At 44.4% G+C, this 21,087-nt stretch overlaps 1 protein-coding gene across 3 annotated transcripts in view; it reads left to right on the top strand.

Moving 5' to 3' along the window:
• The window catches only part of TTC28 (tetratricopeptide repeat domain 28), a 548,651-nt gene that overhangs the window by 493,590 nt on the left and 33,974 nt on the right, over positions 1-21,087 (top strand). The window lies entirely within an intron of this gene.

Here is a 21,087-nt window from a genome sequence, read left to right as displayed (position 1 = left end):
TGGGAAGGGGTGGGGGAGGCGGTGGGAAGGGGGGCTGGGAGGCGGTGGGAAGGGGGGGGAGGCGGTGGGAAGGGGGAAGGGGGGGAGGCGGTGGGAAGGGGGGGCAGTGGGAAGGGGGGGGGAGGCGGTGGGAAGGGGGGGGGAGGCGTGGGAAGGGGGGGAGGCGGTGGGAAGGGGGGGTGGAGGGAGGTGAAGGGGGGGGTGGAGGGGAGGTGAAGGTGGGGGGGTGGAGGGGAGGTGAAGGAGGGGTGGAGGGGAGGTGAAGGGGGGGGAGTGGAAGGGAGGGGTGGAAGGGAGGTGAAGGGGGGGGGTGGAAGGGAGGTGAAGGGGGGGGGTGGAGGGGGGGGGGAGGGGGGGAGGTAAATGGGGAGGTGAAGGGGGGTGGAAGGGAGAAGTGGAGTGAGGGAGGTGAAAGGGGGTGAGGGGAGGTGATGGGGGGTGAGGGTGGGTGAGGGGAGGTGAAGGCCGCTCACTCACCCGTCCGGCAGGTCCCACGTGGATCTGAGGCGGGAGGCAGCGTGTTGTGGCCGCTCTCCCGCTGTGTCCCGGCGCTCGCTCGCTCCCCGCTGACGGGTAGCGGCGCCGGGGGGGGGGGTATCGGGGAGACACTGGAGGGGAGGGGGGGGGGTGGAGGGGAGGTGAAGGGGGGGGTGGAGGGGAGGTGAAGGCCGCTCACTCACCCATCCGGCAGGTCCCACGTGGATCTGAGGCGGGAGGCAGCGTGTTGTGGCCGCTCCCCGCTGTGTCCCGGGCGCCGCCATCTTGGGCACTCGGCGCCGCGAGGCAGCCTGCTTGGCCACTGGCTGTTCCCCCGCCGGGGAGGGGTGAGTTGTAGCGCCGGGGAGGGGGGGGCATGTATATGTGTGGGGGGAGGGAGAGGTGGGAGATATAGAGGGGGGGTCTCGCACGGCCGCTGACACTGGGTGGGGGGGGGGGCGAGGCGCTGAAGGGGTAATAATAGTGTGTGTGTCCCGCTGACTGTAGCGGCGCCGGGGGAGGGGGGGGTCGGGGTGAAAGCGCGGGAGACACGGGGAGAGGAGGAGGTGCGCGCGGGTGCTGCTAACACTGTGAGCCCCGCTAATGTATGTAACAGTGTGTGTGTGTGTGTGTGTCACTGTGTGTGTGTGTCACTGTGTGTGTGTGTGTGTGTCACTGTGTGTGTGTGTGTCACTGTGTGTGTCTGTGTGTGTGTGTGTGTGTGTGTCTGTGTGTGTGTGTGTGTCTGTGTGTGTGTGTCCCCCCCTGTGTGTGTGTGTCCCTGTGTGTGTGTGTGTGTGTGTGTGTGTGTGTGTGTGTGTGTGTGTGTGTGTGTGTGTGTGTGTGTGTGTGTGTGTGTGTGTGTGTGTGTGTGTGTGTGTGTGTGTGTGTGTGTGTCTGTGTGTGTGTGTCCCCCCCTGTGTGTGTGTGTCCCTGTGTTCCCTGTGTGTGTGTGTGTCCCTGTGTGTCCTTTGGCCCGTCACTCCGCCTCAGGCCAATGAGAGGTGTGCGGGGGCGGGCGGGCCAAGGGACCAATGAGATTTCCCCTAGGGACACCGGACATCCAGGCAGGCAGGCAAACATACAGTGCTTTCACTAATATAGTATAAGATATATATATATACCGTAAAAACAAAACATGGATTGCTGCTTTAAGGCATCTATTCACTAAAGTAACACAGCAATTATTGATTGTTATCATCCATTTACAGTAAATAAAAAGCAACCTTAAGAAATGGCTTAAAATATATATCAACAGGTAATTGTTTAATTCCCAGATATGAAAATTGTTACATAGTTACATTGTTACAAAGTAGGTTGAAAAAAATGACATACTGTATGTCCATCAAGTGTAACCTATGCTTATTTTAGACGAGAGATACTTTATCCTATATTTGTACAGTATTTACAGTATTTTGATCCAGAGGAAGGCAAACAAAAAACCTCAGTGACACATCATCTAATCTTAGAAGTGAAAAATAAATCCCTTCCACTCACAATCAGATTTCTCCCTGGATCAATATTGTTCCCATGTTTACTTATTTTGGTATATCTCTGTATACTTTTCCTTTCTAAAAAATATGTCCTACCTTGTTTTGAAGATATCTATTGTATCTGCCATCACAGTCTCCATGGGTAATGAATTCCACATTGTAGCTGCCCTTACAATAAAGAAACCTTTCCTTTGTTGCTGGTGAAATCTCCTTTCCTCCAACCTTAAGGGATGACCCTGTGTCCTTTGTACTGCCCTTGGGATGAATAGTTGTTTAGAAAGTTCCTTGTATTGACCCTGAATATATTTGTATATAGTTATCATATCCCCTCTTAGACGCCTCTTTTCTAATGTAAACAAATTTCTAATTTAGCTAGCCTCTTTTCATAAATCAGATTTTCCATCCCCTTTATTCATTTGGTGGCAATTTTCTGAACTTATTCTTCTTTACATTTCCATTTTCTGTAGTTAATTTATTCACACTGGTCCAATATTGATTCCATGCATTTCTGTTATGGCGACTGCTTTACTTTTTGTTTCTGTTTCACAATATTGGATTCCACTCCTGTTATTTGACTATTAGGAGACTGATTAAAAAATTCATTGACACTGGTAATAGGGAACTAACCAACCATTAATACATGTTTGCTTAGTGTTAGAATAACAAACCATTCCCTCAATGCTGGCGCACTGCAAATTATTTCAAAAATCAATAAAATAAGGAAATATAGTTTCATTTGGTTAACGTCCTCTCAAACTATATATATATATATATATTTAAGAGTTAGCATTTACTTTCACTTTGCACATTTAAACAATCATTCCACAGGTGACTCCAATAAATTTAAATTGGACCAGACAGCTCTTAATTTATTTTTTTACTATTTCTCCATAGTGTGGCTTCTGTTAAAAGATAGAGTAGTAAATAGATTGTTTTTAGGAAACAAGAGGCCAAAGCCACGATTTATTACCCTTTTACTTTAAATCCACCTGGTGATCCCAGTTAAACAAAATAATCCGCACATCAAAACTATCACTATCCCACAAGCGGGTGGCAGCATGGGAGAAGGCTTAGATTGCTTTCAACCCTAAGGAGGATTATCCCTGTATTCTTACAGCATGTAACAGAATGGCATACTAATATAAGTATGATTTTCTTTATTAGATGTAAAGAATATTAATGTAGCGAGTTGTTGTCTTTCCCGTGACTTACCCAGTTTTGAAAAATTGCGATGGCAAGACACAGTGCACACTGCACGTTGTTCATAACATACACACGAGCCAATGAGTATTCTAAAACTCGCCTTAAAAACTTGCTTTAAACCAGCCAAGTACATGCTGGGTATAGTACATGCTGGGTACATGCTGGATACATGCTGGGTACATTTCAGTGACATTTCTGCAGAGGCTAATGGCCCACCGGATTAACACAGCAGGGGTTCCTGGCAGTCCCATTCAGTTTTAATGGGACTGCCAGGGACCCCCGCTGTTAATCCAATGGGCCATTAGTCTGTCTGCAGAAATGTGTGACATGTTGCAGCATGTACCCAGCATGTACCTGGGTCTTTTTGGAGATTGCCCCAGGTTTGTTTTAGAATGATCGTCGGCACTACAGTAGGGTTAAAGGAGCAATTTGTGCTTATTGTTATTACTGTTTTTTTTAACACAGGTTTGACGCAGGGACTATACGGAGCTAAACCCCATTAATTTCAGCTATGGTGACCCCCTTCTTCCCAAGATACACACCTCCAAAGGGGAAGGGGCTGCCAGTATCTTGGCAAAGTTTAAATCTCCCGTGTCATGGTGGCCAATAGGAAGCCAAACTCGAGGACATCACGGCTTCCTATTGGCCGGCAGGGCGAGGGAGCTTTGAAACTCTGTCATTACAGGAACCCTGCTAGGCAAGTGGAGCAGCTACCGGCTCCCCCTAAGGAGGTAAGTATTTCAGGAAGCAAGGGGTTCCCAGAGCTGCCACGAATGGGGTTCAGCTCCTGAGATCCCCTGCTTCAATTCCATGTTAACAAAATAGCAAAAGAAAATTGCCAGCTTGCCTTTCAGAAAGACATATTATAGAGTTCAGCTGTTTGTTCAATGCAATACTGGATGAGATGCTAATATTGATCGTGAAGTAGGCAAACAAAATACCCCAGTGTAACATTTGCAAGAGATGTTTCACAAGGGGGGGAAAAAACAAATTACTTTCTAAATCCAATACATCAGATCTCTTCTTGGATCAATAATACACACGCTGAACCTGCAACATTTTTGGGTGCAAGAAGCCGTTGGAGAAATAAATTATTATGTCTTTGAAAACTTGCGGCCGAAACTTGCCGTACTGATCAGTGCTACAGTGCATGATTCAACTGTAACTCCATTTAGCAAGCTTAAAAGATACAGAACGCATCCGGAAAGCTTGGCTGAGCCATTAGCACCAGCACACATATATAGTTACCATAAATTAATATGACAGGTTTTTGCAGAGTTTTTAGTACACTGACCACAAGTGAGGAAATGCGGCTTTTTCCAAAAATACTCCATGCACTGTGAGTGAGATCATGTTAAATGCATGCCACTTGGAATTATAGCTGTACATCTTATACAAGGTAACTTTCCCATATGCTCGAAATAAGAAAGCTTTTAAAATAATTTGGAACGTTATGGAGAAGCGTTTGAAGTTGTATGTTAGAATTTCACTTTTATATTCTGGATACTAAAACTAGGATTTGACGGAGTAATCCATTGTATTTTACTTGTTAAAAAATGCACCTTATTTCATTCTTACCTATTCCCTTTTAGAAATAACTGATCGTTTGCCATGTAGATCCTATTTTATGCCAGGCGACCTCTTTTTACCACTAAGGTTTTACTAGGAAAAAGCTTCTGTAATGAAATGGTAATTATTTATTAATGAGGAGAAGGATCCCTTTACGCTTCCTGGCTGAATTGCTTATTTTAAACATGAAGCAGATTTTTATCCATTGAGTTCAGAACGTCATGTTCTATCAGGAAGACCAATGTTAGCCAACAGAACTATTATTCTTGCTGATAAATCTAGTGCTTACCAACCTTACCCAGTGCTGCTTTCTGTGTACTGGGTAAGGTTGGTAAGAATTGTTCTCCTGCTGCCTTCAGCCCATGGGAAGGGAGAAACAGTTACAAAGTCTGCATTCCAGGATGCTGTCTAGAGATATCTGTGCAATTACCTTAACTCTAACGTTACTAACACGTCCCTGCAACGCACTCAATCACATGCACCAACACATCTTCACATTGAAAGACAAGAGAACAAAGTCTAAACCCATGGATCTTGGGGATGATCCGATTGGGGACCGCAGTGTTAGTACTGTCTTTCCAATATGCCATAGAATGTCGTCAACTTGCAGTATATATAATAATATCTACGGGGACTATTCATAACGCGGTGAGAATGCCAATTGGGACACTATCTCATGGACACTCCTATTGACTACCCAATGCATAACCAATCTTTTTTCATAGTAAAGCCACTTTAGCCATTGGTCGAAGTAGCTTACAAAAAGTAGTAGTTATGTCCCTAATAATAAAAAAAACAACAATATCTAAATGTATTTAGCATAGTGGAAAGGCCATTCTAACCATGTCTCAGAGAAATTTTCACAGTATCTGTGATGGGGTGAGGTTTTCTAAAATAAACCCATTTTTCTTATAATAGAAAGTGGAGCTAAGTTTGTTAATAGTGGTGCTGTACTCTGATGTTATAAAGTAAAACAAATCGTGGTTCTCTTTACCCCCCAGTTCAGGGGTCAATAACTGAGCCACTGATTGAGCCACCTGTGCTGAATCAGGGATATCCTGAAAACCTGATTTGTTGGTGGCCCTTGAGGCCTGGAGTTTGACACCGCTGCCCAAATACCACCACACTTCTGACTTCAAGAGAGAGGTTTTTGTACTCGCATCTACTTGGTACTATTGAAGTCCATTCCATTTGTGGTAGGTAACTGCCAAACATTAGCATCATTGAAACCAAAAGATGCTACAAGATCTTAGATGGAGTATGTCTTGGTGAACTAGGGGTCTTCCAATGTTTTTTCACAGGACATCTTCCTGGAAGAGAACCAGATTTATACATGTAGGACCCAAATTGTGCTATTTAACTTTTAGTTTTTATAATTATTTTCAAGTTTAAAAATAAATAAAATCATCCACAAGTAGCACTGGAGCCTTAAAGATCCATGCGGGACTTCAAACAAAATAAAACAAAAATAAGATTTTGTTTTATTATGTGCAGCCTTTGGTTACCTTTATTGAAAACGAATTACCGAAGCTGCCGATCAATCGTTCTGCTCTGATCGACCAGCAAAGATCCTGCTTGCCAGGGTTCACTAAATGGCCGCCTTTCTGTTTCAATCAATCCTTCAGTCAATGTAGCACAGCAGCTACAATGTATTCATATATTACTAAGATAACATTATCTATTGTTACAGTTTGCAACTCAAACTGCTGGGAATATTGGCAACAAATGATCACAAACAGGAAAGTGTTGCAAATATCTTGCACTGCTGAGGTGTGCTAAAGCCTGCTAAAAAAAAAATCTAAGGATGCTCAGTATATTAAAATACATAAAAAATTGCATTAACAGCTGAATAATAAAAAAATGCAGTAAATATCTAATACCACAAACCTGATTTAAAAAGCAAAACAAAAGAAAACAACCACATATAAGATATTGCTTGGATTGCCTCCTGAAACTCAATACAAGTCAATGGCACCAGTGTTTTCAAAAGGTTACATTACTATTATTATGTTAAATGATTACACTGCAGAATTGAGACATTTCGAGATGTTTAACTATTTTGTTAGAATTAATCAAACCACTGCCTTGGCATTACCTACCATCCAATTGTTGAAGAATCTCATCAGCAAACAAGGAACCTTCCAAAATAGTATTTTTCCTTTGGCATAATACCAGTATTTGATTTAATTTTTGCCTCGGGTTAGATCTGTGCTGTGGTTCCTCCGAGCACTGTGTCCTTTGCTGTCACAAAGGCAACAACACTTTCACTTACTACATCTTTAAGAAGCGCACAAGACAGAACATAAAACATCACAGAAAATTAAATCACATCCCGTTTAATCCCCGAAGGATAACTGGCTTCTTTTCTGATGCTTCTGCATCTGCATGAAAAATATATATATTTATATTTCTCTGTAGGATAAGGGCTGAAAACTCATTGACGTCTCATGCAGTTATGGAACCAACAAAGGAAAACAAATGAAGACAAAACGAGTCGAGGATTTTACATCTTTCGCAAACGAAACATCAGTAGAGATGCAGGGACTGGGCTCTGGGCTCTGAGTCCATGTGAGTTTAGCTTTTTACATAACATTAATTTCTTTAATTTCCAAAAACTGTTGAGGTGGTCGTATCAGTTTTAGTTTGGGAGTGACACAGATCATGTGCGGAGGCGCAGAAAAATGATGGCTGAGAAGGACTTGCAATGGAGAATATTAACAGAAATGGAAAGGCATGCGAGAATGAAGGAAGGAAAGAAAGAGAGAGAGACCCCAAGAAAGGGGGGTGGGATTCACTAAGCTCTGTTAGACTACTTACAGATGTAGCAGCCGTTATTGTTCCCCCGGGCACGTGGTAGCGGGACCACAGCTGCCGACGGTAGGAGAACCAAGATAACTGTCCTGCGCCTGGTTGCAGTGGGGAGTCCCGTCCAGCAGATAGCAGAAGAAAGCACTAACGTGATCGTCTGGCTGGTCCCTCCTCTGTAGCTGTGCCCCAGGCCCGCACGTACTGAAGGCCCGCTATCCTACCTCCTCCACCCCGCTCTACAAACCTTCCGCACCGCCCCCTCACCCCCAGCTCCACATTCTGTCCTAGGCCCATGTACAAGCTGTGGTGGCTTTGAGTGGGATACACGCAACGCATCAGCAGGAGCATCCAAACGAATCAGCAGGAGCAGACACCACTGAAAATGAATTAGTCGTGCATGAGAAAGGGGCAGGTGGCATAACGTGTGCTACATCTGTACCATGAGGTTCACATCCCGCTAATGGTAACGCTGTATTCACTAAAGCACTTAACATGATGTTAATCAGGATTTACTCCCATAAATAGCATGGCATATTAAAATAACAGACGTTATTCTAAATTATATGAAAATGGGCTCTCCCCTCTCTCCTTATCTCTCTCCTTATCTCTCCCCCTCTCTTTTCTTTTTCCTCCTGTCTCCATCTTCCTCTCCTTCCCCCCTCTTCCTCTCGCCTTCCGCCCTCTTCCTCTCGTCTTCCGCCCTCTTCCTCTCTCCCTCTCTCCTTATCTCTCTCCTTCTATCTTCTCTTTCTTTCTTCCCATCTCCATCTTCCTCTCTCCTTCCCTCTCTTCCTCTTTCCCTCCCCCCACTTCCTCTCTCCTTCCCCCTCTTCCTCTCTTCCCGCTCTCCCTTTCACTCTCCCTCCTCCCCTCTTCCTCTCTCCCTCCCCCCTCTTCCTCTCTCCCTTCCCCTCTATCCCTCTTCCTCTATCCTCCTTTCTCCCTCTTCCTCTCTCCTTCCCTCCCCCTCTTCCTCTCCCCCCTCTTCCTCTCTCCCTCCCCCACCTCTTCATTCCTCCCTCCCTTCTCCCCTCTTCCTCTCTCTCCCCCTCTTCCTCTCTCCCCTCTTCCTCTTTGCCTCCCCCTCTATCCCTCTTCTTCTCTCCTCCTTTCTCCCTCTTCCTCTCTCCCGCCCCCCTCTTCCTCTTTCCTCCTCCCCCGTCTTCTGAAAAAGGGTCCTATACAGAGTCTGAAAGACTTAAATAATGGCACAATATGTGAGGTTTAACGCAGTGATAACATGAGATTAAGGGGCCCATGCTATAAGTGTTCATAAAAAAACATCACTTGGCCATTTAAATCACTTGGCCATTTTTTAAGTGTTGCTATCACGGTATTCAGAAAGCCTCGATTACCTGTGATAGTTAAACTTCCAAAACGGGCGAGTAGCCGGCGGCGTGATGATCACCTCTCTGAAAAGGCCTTACCCGGCGATTTCTTTCAGCTGCAGAGAGAGCTGCCTCTCTTTGCGCAAATCTCGCCCGAAATGTATGTTTTTTAATATAAAATGTAATACTAGTGTAGATGAGCAGTGGGTCTCCGGAGCAGAAAAACGTTGATTTTAGGTCCGGGGACCCCCTGCTTCCCGAGATACAGGCCCATTATGGGGTGCCCAGACACCCATGGGGACCACCTGAGGGCCCCCAGACACCCGTGGAGACCACCCGAGTGCCCCCAGGCACCCATGGGAACCACCCGAGGGCCCCCAGACACCTGTTGGGACCACCCAAGGGCCCACAGACTCCCGTGGGGACCACCCGGGGGCCCCCAGACACCCACGGGACCACCTGAGGACCCCCAGACACTTGGGGACCACCTGAGGGCCCCCAGAGACCCGTGGGGACCACCAGAGGGGCCCCAGACACCCACTGGGACCACCCGAGAACCCCCTGACATCTGCAGGGACCACCCAAGAGCCCCCAGACACCTGCGGGACCACCCGAGGGCCTCCAGACACCCGCAGGGACCACGTGAGGACATCCGCGGCCTCTGGTATCAATCATGTAGAGGTAGAGGATGAGGGTATTAGTGTTTCTAGTGGGTAGCGGGGGTGGGTGAAGGGGGTATTTGGCCCTTGGTTGATAGCGGGAGGGGTTAACCCCTTCATTACCTAAGGTTGCCTGTAAAAGCATTTTTATTGCATGGGATTCATGCCGGGGGTCTCCGGTACTGATATTAATGGATATCAGCTCCGGAGACTCCAGGCATCAATCCAATGCAGAAAAAAAGCATTTTTTTTTCGAAGTCCTGTATCGCCGCTTCTCAGCATCTTCTCACCAGCCTCCCGCCAACTTTTCTTGTCGTGAGGATTTTGGGAGAAACTCACCATTCTAGAGCCGCGATTGGCCTCGATAATCTAATCGTGGCTACTAGAATTGCACGAGTTTCAGAACCTGCCGATAAGTGGCTTATCGCCGCTCACCCGGCGATTTTTTTATAACGGCTGAATTTTTTTGTTTGTTACTTAGATTTTTATTGATCATTTTATATACATAAAGAAATATGAAAAACAAAACAGAAAACGTGGAAAAAAAAGGAAAAAAAGGGGAGGGGGAGTGCAATAATACAGATAAACTAGTTGTGGAACAATAAAGGGGAGGGAGATCAGGGAAGGGAGGGAAGGGACAGCATTTGTAACAATATAGCACAGTAAACAACAATTTGAATACCACATGTATCAGTCTGTTCCAAGTATTCTTATCTATGTATGGGGATATACCTGCATGGCGGAACCAAGGAGCCCAAATCTCAGAGAATTGCGAGGTAGAGCCGTTTAAATAGGCTGAGAGTTTTTCCATATATACTATGACTATGACTATATGCCACATTTTGTTATTTAGTTGGTTTAGGGATGGTGGGTCAGATTGTTTCCAATTTGTGGCAATTGTACACCTTGTAGCGTTTAAAATGTGGGATATTACTTTAGCTTCTTTTTTAGTATGGTTAACTATTGGTTTTCCTAGCAACATATATATTGGGTCATGTGGGGCATTGATTTCTAAAATCTTATATACAGTATTAGGGTGAACACTTCCATCCATGTTTGTTGGATTTTGGGACATGACCAGAATATTTGTAGTATATTCCCCACTTCACCGCAACCACGCCAACACAGAGGGGAAACACCTGGGAGAAAAGAGTGCAACCTGGCAGGAGTCATATACCATCTGAATATTAGCTTGTAGATATTCTCCTTAATCACGACGCACAATTAATTTTTGGAAGCGGCTTCCCAGATGTCTTTCCAAGTATCGAGGTCTATACTGACGTTAAAATCTTTTCCCCAGGATACCATATAATTATCAGGGGTTTGGTTGCTCTTGATAGGGGATAAGCGCTGATATATTCTGGAGATAATGCCCTTTGTATGGGGTTGGCGCAGACACCAGTCCTCATATAAAGTTAAAACATGGGATTGTTTTGATTTGTAGACTGATTGGATAAAGTGTCTAACCTGGAGAAATGTAAAATATTCGGAAGAGGGGATATCGTAGTTTGTTTGTAGCGAGGCGAATAAAGGGACTTTCCCTTGAATGAGAATGTCATTAACTCTTATGAGTCCTTTTCGAACCCAAATATTGGATTGTGGGTTACTTGTGTAGAAAGGAAGGGAGGGGTCCGAGAATAGGGGTTGCATAAGGGATGGGATGCCGGTTAGTTGGAACCTGGATTTAAGGGAATCCCAGATATTACAGGCAAAAGATATCACCGGGTTTTTGTAGATCTCATTTGGTCTAGATTTTTTATTGAGCCAGAGGAGATTCTTTATTTCGCATCGGGAACAAATCAAATCCTCTATTTCGACCCATCGTTTATCGGTTGGGTTTGCATACCAGCTAATGAGTTGTCCTAACTGTGCAGCTCTATAGTAGTTTTGTAAATTTGGAAGAGCTAAGCCTTCTCCTGATTTGGACTTATAAAGAATATCCTGGGTCGCCTATTGTGCCAAACAAATTTGAAAATTTTCTTCTGTATATTAATTAAGTCTTTCTGACAGATTCTAACTGGGAGAGTTTGAAAGAGATAGAGAAGTCTTGGTAAAATATTCATTTTAATAGTGGCTATCCTCCCAAATCAGGATATTATATTGGGATTCCAAGTGGCCAAATCCTTAGTTATTTGGTCGAAGAATGGTTTAAAATTCGTACTGTATAAGGTTGAATAATCCTTTGTTAATTGGACCCCTAGATATTTAATATGGTTCTGATTCCATTTGAAATCGAAATTTAGTTGGAGTAATTTTACCATATCTTAAGGAAGATAACGGCTGAAATTTTTGACAATTCATGCCTTTATCGCCCACTTTTCGAGGCTTACTGAGTAGCAGTTGGCATTTTGGCTAATAAGTGCTCGATAAGTGGCTTATCGACGCTTATAGCATAGGCCCCTAAGTTTCTGCTAATGAGCTCAATGACAACCGTTATTTTTGCAGCTAATTAGCTTAGTGAATAAGGTGTTAACTCACGGAACATAACGTCCACTCCTGTGTTAGCTAACGTCCCATTATTTAGACGGAGAGGTTAAACAAGACTGTTAAAGGTACCTAGGAAGAAATTATTACAGTAGCATGCATAAGATGTTACAGTAACTAGATCAAATAAAGAAGGCATTTTCTGCTATTGCACTCCCTTATGTTAGCACAACTGTAAGTGGATTAGTAGTGATCATTTATTTTTAATGATCTTTATTTGTTAAAAAGTACACTTTTTTATGCAAAGGATACAAACCTCGTGCTGAGGTCTGCCTCTTTCCTGAAAACATTACAAATAATCCCCAGTGGGATTGCATCTTTAAGACGCTGTTAAAACTGCACCGCGCTCATCTTTCAATCGCTCCCTCGAGAAATAAAGGCTGAAGGGTAGAATGGCGATTGTAAGAGGCAATCCGACGACGGAGCTAAGACTACTATTCCACATACCGCAGTCAGCAAAATAGTCTCTGCTGGAGTTAATTAGCTGCTGAATAATTCACGAGGACGTCGTGGGACGCACCCACCTTTATAACACAACACATTTGTCAAGGAAACGCTATAAGGAAAATGCTACAGCTTAATTGCAGTAACTACAATAAATAAAGAAACCCATATGGCTTCATCCAGTGAAAGACCAACCTTCATATCTTGAAGAAGCCAAGTAGGTGGCCAGGAAGTTGTTTGTTTACCATGAGATGTAATAAAGCTGCAGGTATTTTGTATTTGAACAGTCCATGCGCTAACAAGAGTTTGGGGATTTTTTTGATCATTGGCAAAAAAATTGATTAAAGTAACAAAACAGTTCCACTCAAATGGTTTATTTTATACAGTGTTTCCCAGTCTGCGGATCTGGCCCCTGAGGGGGTTGAGAAGGTTTAATAAGGGGTTCAGAGCGACAACAGGTGACGTATAGAATGCACTTAGATTGTGATCATGGCCCCATGCAGACGCACTTACCAAAACACCCGCTTTCTGTCTCTAACTTCTCCCCACTTACCACTTAGATTGTAAGCTCTTCGGGGCAGGGACACCTTTTTCCTATTGTTTTATGTGCTTATTTCCATTATGTGTTATATATTGTTATGTCCCGGGTATTACTGAAGTGCGATGTACCGGGACGCTATATAAATAAAGATATATAGTACATACTGTACATAAACTGAGACAAATAAAGTGAAGCGTTCAGAGAAAGTGTATTTGTCCAGCATTAATAACTCACGTAATATATGCCACTACGTGGAATTCTTATTATTTTTCAATGGGATTTCTGTATAGCATATTGGTCCACAAGGCAAAATAAATACTTTTGTGGGGGTTCAGCTCAAAAAGCTTGGGAACCATTCTTCTTCTGCTCACTAGAGTCAAATTGAATACACTTGTGGTCACCTACAACGTTATACATAACACACCCCTCTCTACACCTCTGACGTAATTTCCAAGTGCTTTCCCACGCGCAGTCTGCACTCCGCTCTACATCTGCGTCTCTCCAACGCCCTTATTACTTCCTCTCACTCCGGCTCCTTCTCCTGGACTGCACCCCAACTCTGAAATTCTCTGCCATGCACAAGCAGACTCTCTACCACACATACATGGAAAAGCCCTTTAGATCAGGCGTTCGCAAATTGGGGAGCGCGCCCGGAGCATGTTTTCGGGCACTGCATCGTTTACAGAGGCTCCGCGCTCTTCCCCAAGGCATTTAAATTAAAAGCCGGGGTACCGCGGGAGACTTCTGTAACTCACTTACTGTGATTCAACCAGCTTCGGGCCCGACACGTCGTCATGGCAATGCGGCGTCATGTGATGTCACATAACCCCGGGGCGTCATTTGCCGTCCGTCGCCATAGCATCGCGGCATTGTCACGTGACGTAACGTCACATGACCCCGCAGTGTCATTTGACGCCGGCACACAGGTAAGGGGGGGGCGTGAGCACTGGGGGAGAGCAGGCACAGAAGTTAGCGCACGCCTGCTCTAGAGTGTAAGCTCCTTGGGGCAGTGACCTCCTTACTATTGTCTCAGTTTGTTTTAACATATTTGTACTCTTGTCAACAATGTTATTGTCTGCCCTCCGACATTGTACACTGCGATGCGGAATACGTTGGCACCATACATGATGATGATGATGATAATAATAATAACCACTGATGCCAGACTAATAACAAAAAAGCGTGAATAATGTCATCATCAGCATCCCTCCCAATGTTGTTATCCCGATGTGACCTTTTTTGTAAGGACATATATCTTGGATAGTGTGGCGCCCGGTATGGTTCCAGGGATATGAGAGACGCAGAACAGAACAAAAAAGGTGAAAGGCAATTTTTGGCTAATCTTTTTAACTTTCTATGAAAACAAAAGAATGCTGCTTTCTTTTAAAACAAAGGACCAATGTTTCACTCGTGCTTTTTTCATGCTGGCAACATTTACACTTGTCCATCGTTGTCCAAACAAAGAATAATATATTAGCAATCCAGTCCTTTTGCAGGATCTAATTAGTTGGCTATCTATTGTAAAAATTAGTTTCCCATAGAAACGTTTGCCACATATTCTGTATCCATTGTAGTCCTCAGTGATAACTAATTATGATAAGATGCTTTAGTTTGCCATTTAAAGCGATTTGTGTCAATTTACTGAATATTATTTATAATGTATACAGTTGTAGCCAGGGTCCCTCCGGTCCCCCTGTCTGCCGGTTTCTTTCCCCCTTGCGTGTTTGCTGCTGCAGGGGCGAGCGCGTTCCCGGGGGCTCCCGGTGGCAGCTGCGGCAGGACGCCGCCATGTTTAATGTGTTCGCGCATGTGCGGAGGCTTGCGCGTAAGCAGAGCAGGCACGGCGGCCATGTTGAGGTTGGCGCGGGAGTTCGCGCCTGTGCAGTGCAATGCACAGAGGTTGGCAAGGGTAGCGGTGGCCATTACATGTGTGCAGGAGCTCTTGGAAGTTGCGCATGCTCAGTTAAGAGTAGCGGCGGCCATTACAGCTTCAGACATGCGCAGTAGAGATCGAGCACGCGGAGCTAATAGAGAAGAGGTCCTGAGTGGACTACGATTCCCAGCAGCCTCTGGGGACTGCCCTTCACCCCTATCACCTTCTGCATTAAAGCCAATAGGGTTTACAGATTCTCCTGCAGCAAAGGAGATACAATGTTGTGTGCAGACAGGGAGTGTCAGTAAGAAGCTGGGACACAGGGAGGGGAGGGTGTGCATGTGCAGGAAGGCAAGTAGCCTTCTTCACAGGGCCAGAAGTCTCCCCCAGGCCCCAGGTAGGCTCTACTCACCCCAGCTTGTGGTTTGCTGCAGGGACTCCCCTTAGGATAGGGACAGGGTCCTGTAGAACCAGCATAGTGAGGGTTACAGCCAGGAAGCGTTACATCCTGGCCCTTGGAAGCAAGAGTGAATCATTCTCTGCGGCTGCAGAGATAAGAGACCTTCCAAAGGTGGATCACTCCATGCGGGAGTCACCCACCGCCAGGCAGAGTTGCAGGACGTCACAGAGGAGATCGCAGAGCAGCGGATCCTTTGTGAAGAATCTGCAGCCTCAGGTGCTGGAGCACTGGGGCAGGTATTGTATTTATCGTGCACCAACATACCGGTACATCAGGCGCTGATCCCGTCTATAGGTTCTGGGTCTGTTAAGTGGACTCGTGGGACTCTGGGTACACAGTGTTGGAGAAGGTATAAGGTGTGGGGGTTAAAGCACTGTGAGAAGACGGGTAGTTGTGCCTGTGAGTGTCATAGAAGGACACTGTCACTGTTATAATTGCTGATGTGTATTGTGTTATGTTTGATTCTGCATATAGTAAACGGTTATACTTATACTCCTGTGTATGTGGTTACTATATGTGGGTCCTGTGTAGGGAACATTCTACACTCCTAGAATCCTACATAGGTGGAGGCGCTGACCGAAGAAACGTTCCAGAGAGCAACCCAGGTTCCCAGCAAGCGGAGGCTCAGGCCTCTTGTGAACCTGCAGGTATATGCACCACACCTGGTAACATATAGGTTCCCCCTCACAGGCACTCTATCTGCAATTGGGATAGGGGGAATACCCGTTACACAGTAATACAAGCAAAACTTCTAAACAAAAAGCGTGTTTTGTTAATGTAACCTCTGTGTAGTGAGTCTTTCCTTTCACCTGTGTAAGGTGGCTGCGCGCGCCGCACACAAAGTACAGCCTTCTGTGGGTCAGTGTAACAGGGATTTACCCCTGTTTAAATAAAGCAGCCTCAGAGCTCTGAGAATCCAGCAGAGAGATGGTTAATTGCAGCCACTCAGTTAACTAGTCTCCACCTGGACTAATGAGAGAGTCTTGAAGCACACAGGACTGTGTGTTGACAGCAAGACATGAGGGGACAAGACCTCTATACCTGGACATTTCCATAGCACACAAGGGTGCTGAGCCAGGAGAGCAGAGAGCCCCTCCCCTACAGCTACAACAACACAAACAGATAAAAGAGACTTTCTTGTTGGACTGTTGTGTGTGTGTATATATATATATATATATATATATAATCAAAAAAATAAAAAAATAAATAGATGATACCGTTCTGTGGCTAACTAAATGCTTTTATTTGTGCGAGCTTTCGAGATACACTGATCTCTTCTTCCGGCGATGTTACAATGAATGAAGCAAAAGGTAAACTTAAAAACAGTGTCTCTTGGAATGTTATCTGTGCTGTTCCTTCCCCCGGTGTGGATGTGTTTTATGGCTAGAGGTGTTAAACAGCACAGATAACATTCCAAGAGACACTGTTTTTAAGTTTACCTTTTGCTTCATTCATTGTAACACCGCCGGAAGAAGAGATCAGTGTATCTCGAAAGCTCGCACAAATAAAAGCATTTCGTTAGCCACAGAACGGTATCATCTATTTATTTTTTTATTTTTTTGATTATTGAAGCTCGGCTAACACGGTACTGATACCTCTACATGAATATATATATATATATATATATATATATATATTTATATATATATATTTATATTTAGGGTAGTAACCAGCTTAGCTAGAAACAGCTGGAGTAAAGGTTTAGTTATTCTCCAAAGTGGAGTAGGCCTTTATTTTGTTTCTTTTTGTATGTTTTGCCTTGTTTAAGGAACAGGCGCAATAAAGCCGGGATTTAATTTCACTCTAATCGGTCTCCATTAAATGTACCCCTGCACACATCTTTTACAGGCAGGCCCCAGTCGGCGTGTGCACAAAGTGCGATGCGTGACCGCGTTTGCCAAAAGACAAGATTTTTGTCTTTTGGCGCAGCAGGCGAGCATTGGTCAAGCGACGGTTCAGCCAATGAGGGTGAACCAGCTGCGTGGCATCATGGCCGCACCCCCGCTGCGCCTCCCTGCCGAGAGTTGCCTGGAGTCCATCAAGTCACGCTGATGAAGGTATCGAGCGCCGCCAGGTACCCCGTTGCGCGCACTGAGGCCTTAGCCTAATGTAGGATTCCAGATTAGGGATGATTAAACATTTTGCATGTTAGTGAACTTTGGTTTGGCGAAGATTTTTCTTCGATCCAAAACGTTTGCAAGAAGTTTGCTTAACGCTAAAAAGACAGTGGGCATTGCATGTCCAATGAATTTCGATTACTTTTGCAATTCAAGTAAACTTGGAATAATCTGGACTGTTTCGCTAGAACATTTAGGTCCAAATGTTTGGTCAACATTTGCGCCGGTAGTTCCATCGAAACAGCAGCAACACGAATCACGAAAGGTTTGCACATCTGCAATCCAGATACTGTATATACGTACTCGGTGATTAGGAAAACAGTGTGTGCTAATGATTCAGTGTGCAGAATGCGCATTAAATTAGCGGTGCGCAAACTAGTGGGCGCAAGACTTTTCGGGGGCGCGGCATTCCCGCGCAGAGAGCGTGAGGCCTCTGTAAACTTACTTATCCGGCTCCAGTCACGCGTCTCTGTGACAACGCGGCATCAAATGACGCCCTTTGCCATAGAGATGGGACGTCAAATAACCCCGCAGCATCATTTGACGCAACATTAGAGGCGAGGGGGAGGCGCGACCGAGGAGGAGGGGGGGGGGGGGAGGGGGGCAGGGCAGGGAGTTTGCGCACCGCTGCATTAAAGGATGGTTTCCCATTCAGGAATAGCTGTAACATATTACAGTGATATATCTAATAGTTTACAACTAGGTAACTGATTAATGTCTTAAAAATCAAATACATTTAGACCAATTTTGAAAGGTTAGCGTGACAACATTACAACCTGAGGTTCATAGGGGTTTTCTTCTTCTTATGAGTAACTTATAGCAACTAAATTCTGCGCTAAATAAAGTTTCAACCAAGTTGATCTTGGCAGATAATTTTGGGCACAGAAAAACATTCCTTTTTAGTACATACCATATGTATCTGTATGCCAGGCACAGCCCATTCCTGAGCACCCCAAAAAAGGAACAAATACAGTGGCGGCCGCAGGCTTTTTAAAAGCTCGGGCAGATGCGGCATTTTTCTACTGTTTTCCCGCGCCGCGGGCCCTTTCAACGTTAAGCGCCATTAGCGCTTGTCTGATGATGCGGCCGCCGCGCGGGAAACTCCGTTACAAACGGAGAACCTCCCCGCATTTTTACGGGTAAGCAGGAGGATTAAAGGGGCCGCGACAGTATTTTGATGGTGTAGGTGAAGAAATTTCAGATTAGTATTTAAGCGTACGGAAGCATAATTTAAAATGATATTTCCGCGCCCCAGCATGACGCCAGAAAAGCCATTGAAGGGAATACGCTGTAAGCTGTCTTCAGCTGCCAGAAGGTCACTTGTGGCATTGCAGAGCCACTTAGTAAACATGGGCCTAAATGTCTAGGGTCATTTACTTTGCCTCTGTTAGGAATAGCAAAGCTCATCGTTATCATTTTGCTTTTGCTGGGACGTTTTATGAAGATCACCAATATTGTATTTCAAATAATAGCTCTAAATAGAATCAAAATGCTCTTTTCCCCGGCTGTCTCACTTATCTGTTTCTTGCACACAGCTACCTTTAAAAACACCAAGCCCTATGGGGTTCCATCTAAATTGGAACTACGGGTAGCCACATGTCACTATGACTTACAATAGCTGCTAAAAGACACCTGGAGCTAATGCTCTCAGAGCACAAAGTCAAATGTAATATCTAAGGGAAGTATTTCTGGAGACCACACTCCAGTGATGGGAAGATACTTCTGTCAGCTCGTACTGTGCGGGAACAGGGAAGATTGAGCAACCGCCGGTCAATTTCGCTGCAGAGAATGCAAACGAGTTAACCATAGTCTTTGGTCCATCAACGCCTCCCTGAAGGAATCATTGGTTTTTGTAAACAATTTGTCAGAACGGAGCAAAGACGTTTCTCAGGAAGGCTCCCGAGGCAGCATCATGTCAGCATGAATGACTCCTATATCTCTTTCTCTAATGCAAACGCTCATGTGAACCGGGGATGTGAAGTGAGCAGAACTAGAATACTCAGCTCGATATATATTTTACTGTGGAAAATATCAGTGCTATAGTAAATATAACATGCTAAAATGCATCTCACGATACTGTATAATAGTGCATGCTGGTATTGCTCAGTATTATAATACAGAGGTACTGTATGGTTAATGGGTAGTTTCTGGGAATTCGTTGGTGTCTATACAGTATGCTACCATATAATGTTACTGTTAGTTGTTTCTAAAATGTCAGTGTTAAAGTAATACAAGCCTTCACAAAAAGGTGAGTCCTAGGTATGAAGTCTTCCTACATACAACACATCATTTCTTTTTGTAATCATTTTTTGACGCTTCCCTTGTGTTAAATATCTGATTGATACAATAGAAATGAAAACATAATTCTGTGTATTTTTCCATTTATAACTAGTGTTAGTAAATATCCATTATTAGGGTCATATTTAGCCATAATGTGGAAATGACACATTTGTTTAACCTGTATAATGAAACATGCGTGCTGCGTCAAATACATTGTTGTTTTCATACGTCGCAACTTTATTCTGCGCTGACACTATTACGAGTCTTTTTAGGGTTTACGCCAAGTTCAACTTGGCCGACAATTTTGACGCACTGTAGCCTTTTTTTGATGCAGAAAAATATATTGTTTAGCGCATAGCATTTACATCTGAATGCCATGCGCAGGCTATTTCTGTTTGCCAAAGCAAATGCAAAAAATATTTTGTTGGCCCAACTGGTGCAGATGGAAAAAAATAAGGTTATTATATGGGCTCACACAAGTGCAATTCAAATTGCGTTTGACATGTGCCAGTCTCGCCCAACAAAAATAGTGTGTGACACCTTTATATATACTGTAGGTCCCATTATACTCCATCATTTATCAAATTAAATAATTACTTGTGAGCACACTCACATGTCTCGGACAGGTCTCTGCTTTTCATCATTATCTCTTAGCATTCAGTGCTTCCCCTGCAGCCAGGGATTCTGGGTAATGACATGCAAATGAGCACACAGCGTCACCTTTTGCTTCATTTTAATATGGAGCCCTATAAGCTTATGCCTGCCGTATTACACAGCTTTTTAACATAGCCAGTAAACCTGCTCAGACAGCTGATTTGACCTTTTGTATCTCATCAGTTTGAGGCTGGTTATACTGGCTTTGCAATATGAAACTGGGATAAGTTTCAACCACACATTAAATAAGTTATGGTGAGTAAAAAAAAGTGACAAAAAAACTCCACGTACAGTGTACAGCAAATAAAAATACCACTTGTGAGCACAGTCACACGTCTCTGACAGGTCTACTTTTCACTATTATCTCTTAGCATACAATGCTTCCACTGCAGCTAGGGATTCTGGGAAATATTTTATCAAGCATTCCCTCCTTGCGTGACCACTCCGTTATTTGTATTTGCACACACTAACCATATTCTGATTTCTTAGCATGTACATTTTTTTGCATCTGATTAGCAAGAACTCAAGGAAAAGACTGTAAAGTAGCAATCTACAATTGCTGTTAATTGACATCCCTAACAGGTAATTAAACTGATCCAACATTATAGGGAAAAGTGTTGTTGAAGTCATTTAAGTTTGTCAAGTACGTACAGGCATACCCCGCTTTAACGCACGCAGTGGGTCCGGAGCATGTATG

This window comes from Ascaphus truei, chromosome 13, assembly GCF_040206685.1.
Source record: "Ascaphus truei isolate aAscTru1 chromosome 13, aAscTru1.hap1, whole genome shotgun sequence".
Classification (NCBI taxonomy): domain Eukaryota; kingdom Metazoa; phylum Chordata; class Amphibia; order Anura; family Ascaphidae; genus Ascaphus; species Ascaphus truei.
Note: the sequence above shows the minus strand (reverse complement) of the source record. Positions and strands in the feature narration are given on the sequence as shown.